This window comes from Crinia signifera, chromosome 7 (genome assembly GCF_055691185.1).
Source record: "Crinia signifera chromosome 7, ASM5569118v1, whole genome shotgun sequence".
In the NCBI taxonomy this organism is placed as follows: Eukaryota; Metazoa; Chordata; class Amphibia; order Anura; family Myobatrachidae; genus Crinia; species Crinia signifera.
In genome coordinates, this window is record NC_139223.1 from 73,917,449 (window position 1) to 73,932,465 (window position 15,017).

Below are 15,017 nucleotides of genomic sequence, written 5' to 3' on the forward strand. Positions count from 1 at the left end.
GCTCATTGTCAGAGGTTACATGCTTGGTTTCATGCTTATTGCCACAGGGTTAAATGTTCATTGCCAGGGGTTACATGCTTGCTGCAAAGGGTTACATATGCTCATTGCCTGGGGTTACATGCTTGTTGCCTGAGGTTACATGCTCATTGCCAGGGGGTTTCTTGCTCGATGCCAGGGGTTACATGCTCATTGCCAGGGGTTATATGCTTGTTTCCAGTGGTTACATGCTTGTTGCCTTTGGTTTTATGCTTGTTGTAAGAGGGTTATATGTGCATTGCCAGGGGTTACTTGCTCAGTTTCATACTTATAGCCAGGGGTTTCATGCTCGTTGCCAGTGATTACATGCTTGTTGCAAGGGGTGACATATGCTCATTGCCTGGGGTTAAATGCTTGTTGCCAGGGCGATTTCTTGCTCCTTGCCAGGGGGTTTCATGCTAATTGCCAGGGGGTTACTGTTCAGAGTGCACCAGCGCTCCCAGAATCCACACTTCTGGGTAGCACTGTACGCACTGCCTTTTCTTGACAGACGCTAGAGGTTTAGTAGAACTCTGTCTTCTACAAGGTGGCGGACATTTTTGGAAGGCCGTAGTTGCAGATTCCATGCCGTCTGATTCATTGACTCAGCAGCCCCTTGGCACCAGCTCCCCCTGCCGCGGCTTGGCCTGTGGTGGCGTGTTTACACCACTGAATATTAGAACAAAGCAAGCAATGCAAATAGTGAGTGAAACTGATAAAAGGATCATTAACATTGTATTGGAGCGGAGTAAATTATACTCGGCAATATTTTGTGTGGGGTTTTAGCATCAAACGGGTAGGCACAGGTGAGGATTTGGCACAGACTTAGACAGTGACATCACGGCTTGGGTCCAAAACAGGGCTTGCCTGAGTTTTATTGCAGCACTCAGAGCAAGAAACTAACAACAGCCTTTACACTTCAGGCAAAACAGAAAACAAAAACCTGCTCGTCTGAGCTCTAACTAAACAGAATAAACGTCCCTCTCTATACCAGGGCCACACTATGTGACACTGGACACACACAGCAGATATAGATCAAGTAATGCAGTACTTACAGCCTTGTCTCTCTCTAGCAGCAGCTTACTGCCTCCAACACCCAGGGAGAGAGAGAGAGCTCTATGGAAAGGGCTGACTCCTTTTTAAAGAATCAGGTGCTCTCCTGATTACCAGCCCAGGACAGAACACCCTTTGTAAGCCGGAGCTTACCACACAGATTGAAATAGCCTGCAGTCTATATGCCATAAGACAGGATTCTAGGGGAAAAGTACCTGCCGTCTATGACTTTCCCTGCCACTGTCTTACATACCCTCCCCCTCTGTTCGAACCTGTGGGGTCGGACACTGTCTGCCAACTGGCAGTATGTTCGGGATAGGGCATCGGCATTACCCTGAAGCCTTCCTGCTCTGTGTTCCACTGTAAATTTGAAATTTTGCAAATTGAGAAACCATCTCATGACCCTTGCATTTCTCTCTTTGGCTTGGTACATCCATGTAAGTGGGGAGTGATCAGTGATTAATCTAAAGGAGCGTCCTAAGAGATAGTACTTTAGGGATTCAAGGGCCCACTTGATTGCTAAGCACTCCCGCTCGACTATACTGTAGTTTCTCTCCGTAGGTGTGAGCTTCCTGCTCAAATATGTTACCGGGTGTTCCTCTCCACCAACTTTTTGGGAGAGGACAGCACCTAGTCCCACATCAGAAGCATCAGTCTGTACGACAAACTCTTTTTTAAAATCTGGAGTGATCAGGACTGGTTGATTACAAAGGGCCACTTTTAATTCTTGGAATGCCCTTTCAGCCTCTGGGTTCCAGCTGACCATAACTGCCCTACCTCCTTTGGTAAGATCGGTTAGGGGCGCTGCTATGGTTGCAAACTGGGGAATGAACCTACGGTAATACCCCAGAATTCCCAAAAAAGCCCTGACTTGTTTTTTTGTCGAAGGACGAGGCCAGTCTTGGATAGCCTCCACTTTATTTATTTGTGGCTTTATTATACCTCTCCCGATAACATACCCCAGGTAACGTTTTTGGACCTCCCCAGATATGGCCTGTCTACGCGCTTCTGGTACTCTATAGGGTTTTAAGCGTACCCGAACTCCAGGTTCGGTGACAATGTCATGTTTTATGGCTGTGGTGCGCCCTGGAAGTTCTGAGAACACATCATAATTCCTTTGTACTAACTCTTTAGTTTCCTGCTTCTGGGATTTGGACAGGGTCTCTGACACCCGCACCTCTGGGCTATCACTAGAGGGGGCACTTACAGCTGTCAGAGTCTCTCTGTCTTTCCAGGGTTTAATTAAGTTCACATGGTACAACTGTTCTGGCTTCCGTTTACCTGGTTGATACACTTTATAATTTACACTTCCCACTTTTTTATCTACCCGATACAGTAGATCCTGGTTAATGGCCATCTTTGGGAACTCTTTGTCAGCATTGGGGTATTGGGGCTCACCATTTATGACTTTAGGATTTTCCCTAGCTCTTAATAAGGTGGGATCTCTAAGTTGAGCAGTCCCAAAATTATCACGTGACATCTCTAGCTCAGGCATGTCACCTGCTTCTTCCTGCTCCTCAGCTTCACCTGCAAGAACAGCTAGGGGAAAACGGTCAGATTCAATAGTGGTCACCCCTACCGTTTGAACCTCAGTATCCTGATCAAAAGGCTCAGGACTAATCACAGGGCACACATTCTCATTATTAACAGCATTTCTAGTGCAGTGTACACTCTGTTTCCACAAGTCCCAGAACAATGGGAAGTCTCTTCCCAGGATCACACTATGCATCAGGGTCTTTACCACGCCCACTTCATGGGACACAGTTCCACAAGTACTCTTTAGCTGGACTAAAGCTGTGGGATACTCCTTGGTGTCCCCATGTATGCAGAAGACCCCTATGTAACGTCCTGTGAGTGTCCCAGGGTCTACCAAGCTGGCATGGACGAGAGTAACTAAACTCCCAGAGTCCAGTAGAGCCCTCCCGGGATAACCATCCACCTTTACATGACAAATTTGCTGTCCAGTTTCTGACACAGTCTCAGCAGAGAAAACAGAACGTGCATATAAAGAGCTTCGCCAGGCTGTATCACACTCCATTGGCTCAGAAGTAAGGGGGCAATTGGCAGCAATATGCCCAGGTCCATGACAACGCCAACACTGTATGCGGCCCCAGTCTTTTTGCGACCCAGGTTTGGACCCCACTGTCCCTTGGGAACGCCTCTCCACTGTTTGTTCCCCATCTAGGCCACCTCCCTTTACAACATTATTCACCCCTCTAGTAAACGGAACAGTCTTACCAGATGATCCGGCCGCTTTGCTGTTCTTGAGGGTGGAATGTCCAGGAGGCACTTCTTGGAGTAGATTTTCAGTAGCTCTGTACCTCTCAACCAAGTTGACAAGCCCCTCGGCATCATTAGGGTCGCCCTGACCGACCCAGCGCTGAACCTTTGGAGGTAAGGAACAACGATACTTGTCCAGCACGACTCTCTCCACGATCTGCGCTGGTGTAGACTCCTTTGGCTGTAGCCATTTCCTTACCAGGTGGACCAGGTCATACATTTGGGACCGCGCAGGTAACTGTTCAGAAAAAGTCCAGTTATGCACCTTCCGGGCACGCACACTCATGTTTACGCCTAAGCGAGCAAGGATCTCTCCCTTGAGTTTCGCGTAGTCGTTAGCATCCTGCTCACTCAGATCAAAATACGCCTTTTGTGGTTCTCCAGTTAGAAAAGGTGCTACCACACCTGCCCATTGATCCACGGGTAACTGTTCACGCTCTGCTACACGTTCAAACACCGCAAGAAAGGCCTCTACATCATCCGTGAGAGTCATCTTTTGCAGAGATTTCTGTACTGCAGCCCGTGTGGCTGGAAGCAAGGGTTGGGGTGTTTGCACACTCTGCGCCACACTCTTAGCCACATTCTGTATTTGCTCTTGTAATTGCAGATTAATTTGCTGCTGTTCCTTTAAGGCTAGTCTGTTGGATTCAAGCAGCAAAACATTGGTTTCAGCCTGGGCACGCATGGCCTCCTCATGCACCTTTTGCTGACATGCGTTTGCCTGCACCAAGTGTTTTAAAAGGTCCTCCATTTTAACAGTCTCCTGTTGCAGTGTTACAGCAGCCTTTAGCCAGGACATGCAAGTATCAGTGCACTCCAGACACTCACTTGTGGCTGGTTGCCTTTAGCAACAACTTCCAGCTTGCTGTAGCAAAAAGTCCTATAGTTCGATGTATGTCTCTTTAAGTGAGATGCCTGCTTGCATTCTCCACCATATGTGGGGTTTTAGCATCAAACGGGTAGGCACAGGTGAGGATTTGGCACAGACTTAGACAGTGACATCACGGCTTGGGTCCAAAACAGGGCTTGCCTGAGTTTTATTGCAGCACTCAGAGCAAGAAACTAACAACAGCCTTTACACTTCAGGCAAAACAGAAAACAAAAACCTGCTCGTCTGAGCTCTAACTAAACAGAATAAACGTCCCTCTCTATACCAGGGCCACACTATGTGACACTGGACACACACAGCAGATATAGATCAAGTAATGCAGTACTTACAGCCTTGTCTCTCTCTAGCAGCAGCTTACTGCCTCCAACACCCAGGGAGAGAGAGAGAGCTCTATGGAAAGGGCTGACTCCTTTTTAAAGAATCAGGTGCTCTCCTGATTACCAGCCCAGGACAGAACACCCTTTGTAAGCCGGAGCTTACCACACAGATTGAAATAGCCTGCAGTCTATATGCCATAAGACAGGATTCTAGGGGAAAAGTACCTGCCGTCTATGACTTTCCCTGCCACTGTCTTACATTTGTTATATGTTCTCCTCAAGATCAAACATTGGTGAGACGGCACACTGCCACAGCATAACCCCAACCTGATGCTCAGTGCTGAAATTTACAACATAAGGCAGTGAGGGGGCGGAGTTATGATCATGTGATTCACCATAAGCGAGTGAATTGTGAGCAGATTGCAAGTTAGTCTAGATTTGGTAAGAAACCCCAGTTTGTTTTTGAAAGTGGCAATCATTTACACTGCAAAACCAGTTTGATTTTGCAGTGTAAATGATTGCAGCTTTAAAAAAAACTGAAGATTTCTTACCAAATCTCTCACTTTCTGAATCCCTCACCCTATAAAATTTCCCCCATTATGTCTAAGTTAATATTATAGTTTATCTCTAGAAAATAGAATTAGTTAAAGCTGATTGCTTTACAGTTATAACTCTAAATACTGTACATTAACTGTAATGTGCATTACTTTATCTGTACTGTGTATTACTGTACTAACTGTACTGTGCATTACTGTATCTGTACTGTGGCGCATTACTGCACTAACTGAACTGTATATTATTGTATCTGTACTCTGCATTACTGTTGTAACTGTACTGTGCATTACTGTATCTGTATTGGGCTTTCATGTCTTAGGTGTACTGTGCATTACTGTATCTGTACTGTAATAACTGTACTGTGCATTACTGTATCTATACTCTGCCTTATTATATCTGTCCTGTGCATCGCTGTACTAATTGTACTTTTTTCCTTTCTAGTTCAGCCACGAGTTGCCAAGGTCTACACTACCTCACTTTGCACAGCTGTGTACCGCAGGGAAAATGAGGGACTTTTGGGGGCAGATGTGTTTCCATTACACTACCATAATGCCCCTAAAAATCCTTATTGCTCTTGCAGTGTTCGTCTGAGTCTCTGGACCCATCCGGACATCAGGATGTAGCTGGCATGTTTTTGGAAAGCCACTTTAGACCACCACATTCACTTCCTTGCTTTATTTTTGGGCACACTTATATATAGAAGAGGAGATGTGCCAATATAGACAAAGTATTTTTGCCAGAGAGGCTGAAGGACACACGAGAGTGGGCTGTATTTAACCTCTTCATAACACTCATGTTTATTGCTGAATGTTTGACTGCAATGAGTTCTTGTAAACTTAATTCAAGATTGTATCTGTAATGTACAATAAAACAACAAATGTATTACAGGTTGAGTATCCCGTATCCAAAATGCTCGGGACCAGGAGAATTTTGGATAACGGATTATTCCGTATTTCGGAATATTTTAATATTTCAATGATGTATTTTGAAGTATCTTGCATTTATGCTGTATAAACACATAATATACACACAAATATATTTTATTACCACATAAAATACACACAAACATATTTTAATTGTTCAAAAAACAAGGTTTCAAAACGTGAAACAAAATGTGTGTACTATCTCAGCACTGAATTTGAATGCCAAGCAATCATTGTCTTGCACATATATAGTGCCAGTTACATATCATGTCCCCAGTGATGCTGTTACATATGTCCCCAGTGAGTTTTTAGCAAAAAAAATTTTTTTTTTCACTTTCTGGAATGTCCGTATTTCGGAATAATTCGGATAACAGATATTCGGATACGGGATACTCGACCTGTATATGTAACAAATCTACCAAGTGCAACAAAATTTTATAATAAAAGTAAGTATTTATAAAAAAAAAAGTACATGATAACATGTTATAGTGTTCAAGATCTACCTGTTGGATAGTGAAGATTATTTATGTTTTATTGCTGTTTTTTTTTTTTTTTTGTAATAGCTACTCAATTTTCAATTATTTTTTACATTTTTTTTAAATTACACAATAATTTTTTACCTTACTACTATATTGCTGCTTATTAGCCCTGTTCATTTTTCTGCTAAGTGCTGGCATCGGGAAACAAGCGTGCGGGCATCGGGGCTAATAGGATAGCCCCTGCCGAATCTATAAGCAGTTGTAAATTACTGCTGCTAATTGGAAATCCCCCTAAGTGTTATAGGTGAAAGTAATCTCTACAGCCAATCACTGACAGATTTATTTTGCTCTACACTAACTGTCTGACCCTCTGACCGTTAAGTTCAGGTACTTTGTAGCAATTTCATTTTTTTTAGGTTACCCTCCTTGATGGGCGCTGAATAAAATCTACTTCTAATAAACTATCATTGTATGAGTAATTTTAGATATAATTAAAGTTATATCAGAATCAGCTTTATTGGCCAGGTATACTTACGTATACTAGGAATTTGGTTTGGATTGCTGTGCAACAGCCAGGGTGGGAACACTTAAAAAACAGTCACAGTAAAATTGAATATAACACGTACAGATATGCACTAGATGTATCCTGATGAGGGACACGGACACATGAGGAACATACATTTACTGAGCTGCGCAGCACCCAGGCAGCCATTCAGTGGCGCCACTTGGTGCTTGCACCAGCCAGATAGGTAGCCAGTAACAGTACAGATATAGGACACATACAGATATGGGTACTTGTGTATTATCTGGGCAGCCGATTTTTTCATCGGGTCGGGAAAATCACGTAGATCGCATCGCATGCGACCAAATCGCACATGCGATGCGATCAAAGCGATTTTGCCATAGGAATCAATGTTAAATGGTTCCAAATGGTCCCTGACACCCGATTTCACATTAGGGGCAATGTTAAATGCCCCCCAGGCCCCCCATTAGGTGTATGCCCCCTCATTATTAACGCCACCCCACCATCAACGCCAACCTGAAGCGTAGCAAGCCCGTGAGGGTCGGTGGTACACGTCCTCCGAATTTTTTCATACCCCCACTATTCACATCGGCGTGGAGTTGATTTTATATAGTGTGGCGAGCGCAGCGAGCCACCGAGCCCGAAGCGTGGCGAGGGGATGCGGAATACGAGGCCGAAGCGTGGCGACCGCAGCGAGCCCCTCGAGGTAACGCGGATTACTTAACATGTATTTCGCGTCCCCAGTGGCGTAACAATAGCCCACAGCCCCCGCGGTCGCGGGGAGGCGCAGTGTAAGTGCGGGCGCCAGGGGGCTGCGGTGCTATTGTAATATCGGTGCGGTGCAGGTGGGAGCTGGGATACCTGTCACTGTGTCAGCGCTGCAGTGGTCCCGGCTCCCGTACTGGCTTCATTCTGATATGAAGAACGGATTATCATAAAATGGCCGCCCCCATATAGCAGACAGTTCTCTGAAACTGTCTGCTGTATGGGGGCGGACATTTTGTGATGGGCCGTTCTTCATATCAGAATGAAGCCAGGACGGGAGCCGTGACCACTGCAGCGCTTACAGGCATCCCAGCTCCCACCCGCGCCGATGACAGCCGGACTCCCACCCGCATCGCTGACAACCGGACTCCTGAATATGTAAGTATACATATAGTATGTGGAAGGAAGAAGAAGGAGCGCACACATGAGCCAAATAATTAGATTTTACTAAAAAAGTCTGTATATAAGCTCATACATAACAGTAAATATAGCCGGCATGAGAATAGTCACCAACAGTATTGCACGCTAACAGGTACGGGATCTGGGGACTCCAGGCAACTCCGACCAAGATGTACAGCGGCAGCAGCGTTCTCTATAAAGTGTATGGCACGGGATCTGGGGACTCCAGCAACTTCCGACCAAAGATGGACCAGCGGTGACAGCGTTCTCGGCACACCACACTGAGGGCTCGGGACCTGGGGACTCCAGTCACTCCGACCCAGATGGACCAGCGGCGGTGGCAGCGTTCTCAGCACGGCAATACAGCAAACAGGCGGGAATCAGCACAGGTGATTGGAAACGTCAGAAGGACACGCCCCAACGCGTTTTGTCGTGGGACTTCGTCAGGAGGCGTGTCTTAGGTAAGTATGGTCTCAGTTATATAGCCGGCTCATTAGCGTCAATATAAAACAGCCTATGCTTACTCAGTACTTAATAGACTCAGTTATAATACAATGGGAATACAAAGACTTAGAGGATTTTTTAACAGATTCAAACCAGCGGAAAAAAAAACCTCACTGGCTGAAGTTACAAAATATAGAAACATTCTAACAGAAGTTAACTAACTTTAATAAACAGAAATATAATAGTATGTTATACACATGTTATTGCCGTGCTGAGAACGCTGCCGCCGCCGCTGGTACATCTGGGTCGGAGTGACTGGAGTCTCCAGGTCCCGAGCCCTCAGCGTGGTGTGCCAAGAACGCTGTCACCGCTGGTCCATCTTTGGTCGGAAGTTGCTGGAGTCCCCAGATCCTGTACCCGTTAGCGTCCAATACTGTTGGTGACTATTCTCATGCCGGCTATGTTTATTGTTATGTATGAGCTTATATACAGACATTTTTAGTAAAATCTAAATATTTGGCTCATGTGTGCGCTCCTTCTTCTTCCTTCCACATTTCCATTATATTTGAGGCCTGACTAGCCCCATTTGGAGTGAGCTATACTACATATCTCTGCACAAACGTAAAGCTGTCATTTATAATTTTGCGCAGAACCTGTATTTCTATACATATAGTATGTATTTATATGTGGCGGGCGGGGGGGGGGGCACCAGAAACCTCTGGCGGGGGGGGGCGCAATTTTTGAAGTTACGCCACTGCGCTTCCCGTATCAGGGCTCACTGCGCTCGCCACGCTTCGGGCTCGGTGGCTCGCTGCGCTCGCCACACTATATGCAATCAACTCCGCGCCGATGTGGATAGTGGGGGTATGAAACGGTCGGAGGAAGCATTCCGCCACCCCTCGCGAGCTCGCTGCGCTCGCCATGCTTCGGGTTGGCGTTGACGGTGGGCTGGCGTTAACAATGCGGGGGCATTTGGGCTAATACACCTAATGGGGGGGCCCTGTGGGGCATTTAAAATTGACCCTAATGTGAAATCGGGTGTCAGGGACCATTTGGAACCATTTAACATTGATTCCTATGGCAAAATCGCGTCGATCGCATCGCATTGCATGCCTTAAGTTAAGGCATGCAATTTTCAACATCGGGCACCCAGATAATACACAAGTACCCAGATATGCACTAGATGTATCCTGATGAGGGACACGGACATGGGGACATATAGTTACTGAGCTGTACAGAACCCAGGCAGCCATTCAGCGGCACCACTTGATTATTGCAACAGCAAGATAGTTAGACAGTAAAACAGTACAGATATGGGACACAACAGGGGTGACACAGGGTACATATTTGGCTAGTGGAACAGATCCTAGACAGCCATCAGCGGCGCCATCTTTATGTTGCTGCTCACAGGGCAGCAGTGGAGGGGCTCAGCATGCCAGCGTGGGTGGCAGTGGAAAGGGGGGGGAGGAGTCAGTGAGGCCAGTGGGGAGAGTCTGTGAGGCCAGGGGCCATAGTCGGGCCCTCTCTGGGCTGCCTCTGATAGTATAGTGGTACCTCCGCCGTTGGGGGCCGCTGCCCTGGGTTTGCTGAAGCATCAGTGGGGGCAGACACGCTTCTGCAGGCCTGAGGACCGCATGTGTCGTGGTCGGGGGATCTTGCTGGTGCGGCTGGGGGATCATGCTGTGCACGGTGGACATCTCTTCCCTCATTGCCGGGGGCCGAGCTGATGCCAGCGTGTGTTATCACAGCAGCTGGGTGATGCGGCCGGGGGATCCTGCTGGCGGCCATGGTGGTCTCCTATGGTGGGGCCGTGGATGCTGCCACCCTCCGGCGTCCACTCCGCCGCCCTCTCCCATCCTCCTCCTCCTCTGTCTCTGCCTCCCTCCTTTCCCGTCTGCAGGGCTCCCTCCTCTCCCATCTACAGGGCCCCACCAACATTTAGCAGCAGAAGAGTGGTGTGACTGTGAAATCACACCTAATTAGGTGGCAGTCCTACAATAAGTAGGTCTCCACCTTAAAATCTGAAATTATACCAAATAAACTGCGCTTATATTATCAAGGTGCATGTATGTCTGAGATAATACTAGACACAACTGTATTAAACACTTTTTAATAAAAATATTTTTAAGAATAATATTATAATAAATCAAAATTATTCATTTTTTTTTATTAAAAAGTTTTTAATACAGTTGTGTCTAGTATTATCTCAGACATACATGCACCTTGATCGTATAAGCGCAGTTTATTTGGTATAATTTCTGACTTTGTAGCAAATTGCAGGTCTGTCTTAGATGTTTGCAGAATATTGTATTAAACATAGTGTTTGGTTTACCAAAATCAAATTCTAGTTTATTTAATAATAACAGTGGTTGAACTCTTCATCCAATCTTGTTTCTGCTAATAATTACATGTTGATAGTAATAGCATATTTATTTATGTATTAATCTGTGAAATTGCTACATATTGTAGACATAGCATTATGCATAAAAGATATGTTAATGTTTATCTTTTCCTATTAAATATGAATTAAAACAATAAAAAATAAATATTGTGTTGTATTTTCATATCTGTCTGTAATGGGATAAAGAGATGGGTGACCTTGTAAATGCACATTGGTCTATCTCTCAATGTGTTTTAAAACCCTAAAACATTTCTGTCTCAAGGCTCACTGGCATTGACTTAGAAACAATCACATACAATACAACAGGCATTGGTTATCCTTCCCTCATGGGCGTGAGTAAGAGATGCTCCAGTTTGACCCGAGAGAGCTCACTTGCGGTAAAAGCAAGCAGTGGAGCAGACCATGTTGGTGACCGGTAGCTCAGACAATCACATGCTCAAGGGGAAATATTAGTGTGTATGGGGTGATTAGAACCTCAATTATTTCCATTCTCATTTACACATTCCATCCAAAAGTGCTATTAAAAACATGTATTTAGATGCAAACTGGTAAGTGTCTTAATGTGTGTGTCAATAAAAAGCACACCAAATATGCTGCACAAATCAAGACTGGAACAAGTGGAACCATTGTTAAACTGCTATACATGATCAAGAGAAAATGACTCAAAATAAGGTTATATTACTTGGTAAGAAGGACTGATTTACATATATTTCTTTCCATTCCCACCTTCAATTGCTATTCTATTGACCTCCAGACTAACACTAAGGGACCACTTCATTATCCTTAACCCTTTGAGTGTCAACATCTCTGTGTGATATGTGCAAAATATCAGCTAAAAATGCCAGCATCGCCCACATTTGTTATATAATTTTTTTTTTAAATGTTGTGTAAAAAAGATTATGGGCGAGATGTAATAGGGTGCGATTCTTAGTCATGTTTTAAAATCGCATAAAATCACAAGCGAAAAAATCCCTAATTTATTGAAAACCCAAAAATGTAGGAGGGTGTGATTTTTTTTTAGAAAAAGTCGGAATTCGCCTGCGATTTAGGGCTTTTTTAGTAAGGAAAAAATGGGATTTTTAGTAAAGAAATGTGTAATTTTAGACATGTGCAATTTTTAGTAATGATAATGTCCAATTTTTGGAAAATGTGCAAATTCGGCTGTTTTTGGCCAAAAAAAATCTGCAAATTTTAGACTTGTGGAATTTTTTTGCAAAAAAAGCTGCATTCGCACTTTTCCAAAAATCACACATTTAATAGGATGAGAATTGTGGTAAAAAAAATCGCACATTTTGACCTGTTGATTTTTTTTCACATTTCAATGCACATCCAGATGTTTTCATATTATAAAGTATACAACTTGCAAATGTAATAGGGTGCGATTTTTGGTAAATCTTACCAAAAAAAAAATAGACTAGGTTCTGAATGGCGAATTTGACTGAACCATGCACTGAGATCTGTCCATGGTTGTGTTTTAAAAATGTTTAAAAGTTCAAATAAAAATATGGCGTGGGGTTCCCCCTCCTGTGCATAACCAGACCCGGGCTCATTGAGCCAGTCCTGGTTCCATAAATACTGGAGACTAAAAAAACTGGGGTCCCCCCGGATTTTGTCTGTCCCCGGCATCCCTAACCGGTGGGTGGCATGCTGATAAATGTAAAATTAAATTGAAAAAGCATAGCTTTTAACATTTATGTATTTAAAATGCATGGACAAAGCACTTAAGAGAAATGTAGATACATTTTATTTTTGGTTTTAAAATGCAGGACATGGGACAGTTCACTGTACTTTTTTACATAGAAAGTCATATGCTCTCTAACCTACTATGTGTTTATTTAATAAGATAGGAGCTCTATTGAAGATGGGATGTTACTATGGGTTCATGCTTCTAAGGGTCAGTCCGGTCACAGATATTAAACACTATTTTCAAAAAAGTATTTCCACCAATAGGGAATCTTCTAGGAAATTATTCACACTCGCAGCTTTGTAGAGAGAAGAAAAATATTGCAAACTGGGAAGATATCAACTGATACAGGTAAAGTCAGAGTAAGGAAACAAAGAAACATACAGTGTGCACTATGTGGAAAATTAACATTACATAAATACACTAGTCAACCTTTGGGTAAGAATTTCAAGCATACTGTATAATTAGAGCGGTTTGTTATATGGTATAAATTTTTGATTAAATGCAGATGTTATTTCCAATGAACAGGAATAATCATATTAACGCGGATTACTTAACATGTATTTTGCGTCCCCAGTGGCGTAACAATAGCACCGCAGCCCCCGCGGTCGTGGGGAGGCGCAGTGTAAGTGCGGGCGCCGGGGGGCTGCGGTGCTATTGTAATATCAGTGTGGTGCGGGTGGGAGCTGGGATACCTGTCACTGTGTCAGCGCTGCAGTGGTCCCGGCTCCCGTCCTGGCTTCATTCTGATATGAAGAACGGACCATCATAAAATGTCCGCCCCCATATAGCAGACAGTTCTCGGAAACTGTCTGCTGTACAAAATATAGAAACATTCTAACAGAAGTTAACTAACTTTAATAAACAGAAATATAATAGTATGTTATACACATACTATTATATTTCTGTTTATTAAAGTTAGTTAACTTCTGTTAGAATGTTTCTATATTTTGTAACTTCAGAACTTCAGCCAGCAAGTTTTTTTTTTCCACTGGTTTGAATCTGTTAAAAAAATCCTCTAAGTCTTTGTATTCCCATTGTATTATAACTGAGTTTATTAAGTACTGAGTAAGCATAGGCTGTTTTATATTGAAGCTAATGAGCCGGCTATATAACTGAGACCATACTTACCTAAGACACGCCTCCTGACGAAGTCCCACGACGAAACGCGTTGGGGCGTGTCCTTCTGACGTTTCCAATCACCTGTGCTGATTCCCGTCTGTTTGCTGTATTGCCGTGCTGAGAACGCTGCCGCCGCCGCTGGTCCATCTGGGTCGGAGTGACTGGAGTCCCCAGGTCCCGAGCCCTCAGCGTGGTGTGCCGAGAACGCTGTCACCGCTGGTCCATCTTTGGTCGGAAGTTGCTGGAGTCCCCAGATCCCGTGCCATACGCTTTCCATATTGAGAACGCTGCTGTCGCTGTACATCTTGGTCGGAGTTGCCTGGAGTCCCCAGATCCCGTACCCGTTAGCGTGCAATACTGTTGGTGACTATTCTCATGCCGGCTATGTTTACTGTTATGTGTGAGCTTATACAGTATACAGACATTTTTAGTAAAATCTAAATATTTGGCTCATGTGTGCGCTCCTTCTTCTTCCTTCCACACTTCCATTATATTTGAGGCCTGACTAGCCCCATTTGGAGTGAGCTGCACTACATATCTCTGCACAGACGTAAAGCTGTAATTTATGATTTTGCGCAGAACCTGTATTTCTATACATATAGTATGTATTTATATGTGGCGGGCGGGGGGGCGGCACCGTAAACCTCTGGCGGGGGGAGTGCAATTTTTGAAGTTACGCCACTGCGCGTCCCCTCGCAGGGCTCACTGCGCTCGCCACGTTTTGGGCTCGTATTCCTCGTCCCCTCGCAGGGCTCTCTGCGCTCGCCACGCTTCGGGCTCGGTGGCTCGCTGCGCTCGCCACACTATATTCAATCAACTCCGCGCCGACGTGGATATTGGGGGTATGAAACAGTCGGAGGAAGCATTCTGCCGCCCCTCGCGAGCTCGCTGCGCTCGCCACGCTTCGGGTTGGCGTTGATGGTGGGGTGGCGTTAACAATGCGGGGGCATTTGGGCTAATACACCTAATGGGGGGGCCCTGGGGGGCATTTAACATTGCCCCTAATGTGAAATCGGCTGTCAGGGACCATTTGGAACCATTTAACATTGATTCCTATGGCAAAATCGCGTCGATCGCATCGCATTGCATGCCTTAAGTTAAGGCATGCAATTTTCAACATCGGGCACCCAGATAATACACAAGTACCCAGATATGCACTAGATGTATC

The 15,017-nt window shown here is 44.7% G+C and overlaps 1 long non-coding RNA gene across 1 annotated transcript in view; it reads left to right on the plus strand.

Annotated features, from left to right (window-relative positions):
* LOC146020314 (uncharacterized) overlaps positions 1 to 10,713 on the plus strand; it is an 83,941-nt gene extending 73,228 nt beyond the window's left edge. The window contains exons 2-3 of the long non-coding RNA XR_014450764.1: positions 5,551 to 7,568; positions 10,567 to 10,713. This is a non-coding gene — a long non-coding RNA (uncharacterized LOC146020314). The remainder of the gene's footprint in view (positions 1 to 5,550; positions 7,569 to 10,566) is intronic.
* The last annotated feature ends 4,304 nt before the right edge of the window (positions 10,714 to 15,017 follow it).